The sequence below is a fragment of the Lipotes vexillifer genome, unplaced genomic scaffold (genome assembly GCF_000442215.2).
Source record: "Lipotes vexillifer unplaced genomic scaffold, Lipotes_vexillifer_v1.1 scaffold212, whole genome shotgun sequence".
NCBI lineage: Eukaryota > Metazoa > Chordata > Mammalia > Artiodactyla > Lipotidae > Lipotes > Lipotes vexillifer.
Window position 1 is genome coordinate 1,430,052 of NW_006780016.1, and position 4,609 is coordinate 1,434,660.

The following is a 4,609-nucleotide window of genomic DNA, read 5'->3' on the forward strand; positions in this document are numbered from 1 at the left end:
ATATCGAAAAAAAAAAAAAAAAAAAAGAATACAAAAAAGAATATATACATATACGTATAACTGAATCACTTTGCTGCACACCAGAAACAATACAACATTGTAAAACAACTATACACTTCAATAAAAAAATAAAATAACATACTCAAGCAAGAAAAAGAAAGAAAGAAAATGGGGATAGATGAAATAATATTGACAAAATGTTAATAATTATTGAAGCTGGTAATACATACATAGGTGTCTATGCTATTAGTTCTACTTTTGTGTATATTTGAAATTTTCCATAATAAAATTTTTTTAAAGGCACAAGCTTGTAGTCTGGCTGTGGTTGACTACCAAACTGCAGAGATCATTACAGCCTGCACATTGCCACCCTCTGTGTCATCAAGTGAACAGGCATTTCTTCTAAGAGTGTGCCAATATTGTTTCTGGGATTTTCTTCCAAGCCTCCAATATCCATTCTGTGGGTTTTGATGCTGACCCTTTCAAAGTTCACACATGTGCAGGCCTAAACAACTATGTTCCAAATGCTACCTACCTAGAGTGAATATAAGTGACCATCAATTATGAGATACATCCCAACTTAAAAGAGTTTAAAATTGTGAAAAAATTTACATTTAAGAGTGTATGAAAAAAGGGACAGAGAGAGGCTATGATTAAAATGTAGAAGACAATGAGATCATCTAAATACCTACAAGGCATCTCCTGCTTTAGCTCAACAAGTATCTTTATCTCCTATAATTCCTGGGTCATTTTTAGCTTATACATACCATCATTTTTGCCACTGGGTTGGCAAATGACAGGGTATCAAAAGGTTTTTGATGGGGCTTCCCTGGTGGCACAGTGGTTGAGAGTCCGCCTGCCGATGGCAGGGGACATGGGTTTGTGTCCCGGTCCGGGAAGACACCACATGCCGCGTAGCAGCTGGACCCCTGAGCCATGGCCGTTGAGCCTGCGCGTCCGGAGCCTTTGCTCCACAACGGGAAAGGCCACAACAGTGAGAGGCCTGCATACCGCAAAAAAAAAAAAAAAAAAAAAAAAAGGTTTTTGATGGATATTCATTGCATGAGTAATGAATATGCAAATTTTAAGCCAGAAAAGAAATATACAAATGCAAAAAGGTGGGGGAGCCTAGCACCCTTCTGTACAAAGTTCTGGAAGCTAATTTGAGAACACTTACCAAGGAGTTCTGTGTGACCATTTTACCCAAGTAGAGTCAAAATTCATGAAGCAGAATCAAAGTTACACTGCCTATAATGATGACTAACAATACACATCTGCTCTTTGAAGATGCTCTCTGTATACAAGTTCTAGTAATTTCCATACAAATCAGAACACATAAGATTGAGAAAAACAGTAAGAAAATAATCTTTGAGAAGAGTCTAGTAGAGGAGATAAAAATGAAGAAAAAATATCAGAGGTAAAACCCAGAAATAACATACACGTGGTCTCAACAAAGACTCTGGTGTTCCAATGAGAAGCAGAGGGGATGTAGAAGAGACTAAATATAACGTTTTCCTTCAAGTCCATGTCCTGAGAGAACTTTATATATGTGTAACCTAAATGAGGATATTATTATATTCTGTTTCCTAATATCCCTGAGATAAGATATATGGCATATATAAATTCTACTTAGTAACAAATCATAATAAACATATATTGAGTTTTATCACGTACCAAGCATCTCACTGAAATTCTTTCCAGGGCTGCCAAATTTGTCTGAATAGTGCCCTGTAGCTTTACCTACAACATCATAATTAATCCTAGCAAAAACCCTGCAAGGTAAATATAGAATTATCTTTTCCACATTTTCGAGATAAAGAGTATGAGGCTTAGAGAAACTTGGTAACTGGCTCAGGCAAACAGCCAGTAAATAGCATATCTAGGACTCATACCCAAGGGCAATGAAAGATCAATGCTCGGGCTTGTGTTTCTAACCTAAACACGTCAGTGTTTTTCCAGTAAACTGTAATGAATGATAGAGGGGGCAGAAGGGTGTCCCAATTCACCACAGATAAACACTTTTACAAAACAGAATAAAAATTAATTACTACCAAAGTGAAAAAAGATAAAGGCTTTCAGATTAAAATTTGTTGTTACTAGATTCAACAAATTTATGCTTAGTTGCACACGAGTTTCTAAATTCTTACTCAAGTTCTGTGATTATTTTGTCACACACTGTCACCAGTGCAAGGACCACCCTTTGAGTACTGCACTACACTACAGGCATAACTTCCTTTACTGTGCTTCGCAGATACTGTGGTTTTTTACAAATGGAAGGTTTATGGCAACCCTGCATAGAGATAGTCTGTCGACGCCGTTTTTCCAACAGCATTTGCTCACTTCGTGTCTCTGTCACATTTTGGTAATTCTCACAATATTCAAACTTCTTCACTATTATTATATTTGTTATGGTGATCTGTGATCAGTGATCTTTGATGTTACTATTGCAAAAAGATTACAACTCAATGAAGCCTCAGATAATGGTTAGAATTTTTTAGCAATAAGGAATTTTCTAATTAAGGCATGTACATTTTTAGGCATAATGCTATTATTGCACACTTAATAGACAACTATTGCACACTTTAAATAGACTATAGTATAGTATAAACATAACTTTTGTATGCAGTGGGAGACCAAAAAAATTGTGTGACTTGCTTAATTGTGATATTTTTGTTCACTTTATGTGGTGGTCCAGAACTGAGCCTGCAGTATCTCTGAAATTGCCGGTATACTATTCTATGCATGCTTAGAATGAACACTGCTTATAATAAGGTACCAAAGTTCCTCCATCTACTGATGCTAGTTAATCTATTTTTTTTTGTTGTTTTGGCTTTTTTGTGTGTGTGTGTGGTACGCGGGCCTCTCACTGTTATGGCCTCTCCCGTTGCGGAGCACAGGCTCCGGACACGCAGGCTCAGCAGCCATGGCTCATGGGCCCAGCTACTCCGTGGCATGTGGGATCTTCCCGAACCGGGGCACAAACCCGTGTCCCGTTCATCGGCAGGCGGACTCTCAACCACTGCGCCACCAGGGAAGCCCAATCTATTTTTTTTTTAAGTAAGATGATTGTTAGCTTTTTCTTCTATCATAAAAATATTTTTCCACATACTCGATATCAGTTGCAGAATAAACAAAAATAAAGAACTTTCTGAATTTTGTGCTGCTTTATGATGCAACTGCTATGGTATTTTGAAAAATGTTAAGAGGAAAACAGGAAAACACGAAATACATTACCTTGCCAACAGAACACTGAGTAAGAGTGAAGGCAGACAGAGAAAAGAGGATCAGGACAGCAAGGGCCCCCTACCCACCCTCCACAGGGAAAAATTCTTTCTGAGAAGTGAGTGGCTGTTGGGAAACTAAAAAACAAGTACTTAAGAGATCTCAGATACATGGTGACATATGGAATCAGTCAACCTGCCACGCCCCTTGAGTTCTCAGTTAAATAACTGTAATCACGTCCACAATACCTTCCCACACAAAAAGATGTTCTGGGAGGGAGAGGGGGGTGGAGGAAGAAGCCAGAACCTCTCGGAACACTGGGTTTTTTTTTATGTGCCGTAAAGTTCCAAGGTAATAAGAAAAAAATGTCACCATTGTTCTTGTGGCCCTGATATGAGTTGATGGGTCAAACCCATGACTTCTGAGGCTACTCAAAAATTAGTGAGGGAGGGCATGGAAGGGGACAATATGGAGGAGAAAAATTACTAGATAGGAGTCAGCAACCTGGAACAAACTCAATGTGAAGGAAACAATTAGAAACTGGCACAGGTCCCAAATCAATAAGAGGAGGTGGCTGTGGGCAGTGAGCACACTGGCTGGGTAAGGAAAACTTAAATGCAGGTAGCTCAGCACTGGGAACAGAACAGCTCTTCAATGTCTCTCTGGCTAAGGAGAGGGTCATCTATCCAGAGGGTGGAAAAGACACATCAGACAGGCTTTCACAGCCCAGCTGGTCCCTGATGTCACAGCCCATGTGAACAAACAGTACTGGTGTGATTTTCCCAAACCCTGTAAGAAATAAAGACCTCACAGCTCACCTTGTCAAGCCTGGAGTGCAGTCCCAACAGGTTTGAACTGTATTTCCCATTAGCTCTAGAGGAGGCTGTACTAATAAATTCCCCAGCACTGGGCTGAACAGGTGTAACTCAGTAATGTAGCTGTAATTGAGTGGTCAACTCAACAAAATTTGTAATGTTTTTCTAACAAATCATCTCATTTTTTTTCTGAAAAGAGGTATCTGTGATTCCATGTGATAAGTTGCTTTAGAAGACTGACATACAGGGCTAATGATAAAGATCTTTAATTTATGGAAATATTAATAGTAGCTTTGGCTAAGAAGGTCTTAACTGATTCTTTATACACTATTAACCTTTTAAGCATAACAAGCTTTAATTTTCAACCAGCAAATGTTTTGAATTTATGACTCATGGTTCACAGATATATCTGTATTTCCTCATCCTGATTATTCTACTGGGGAGGTTCTTCATAAACCCTGCAACAGTTCTCAGGCCAGTTCTACAAGGTGCCACCTGTGAGCTTATGAGCTCTTCTTGTCTTGACCACCTTCTCCTCCTCTTCCATGTACCTGTTAATGACCTGTGTCTCT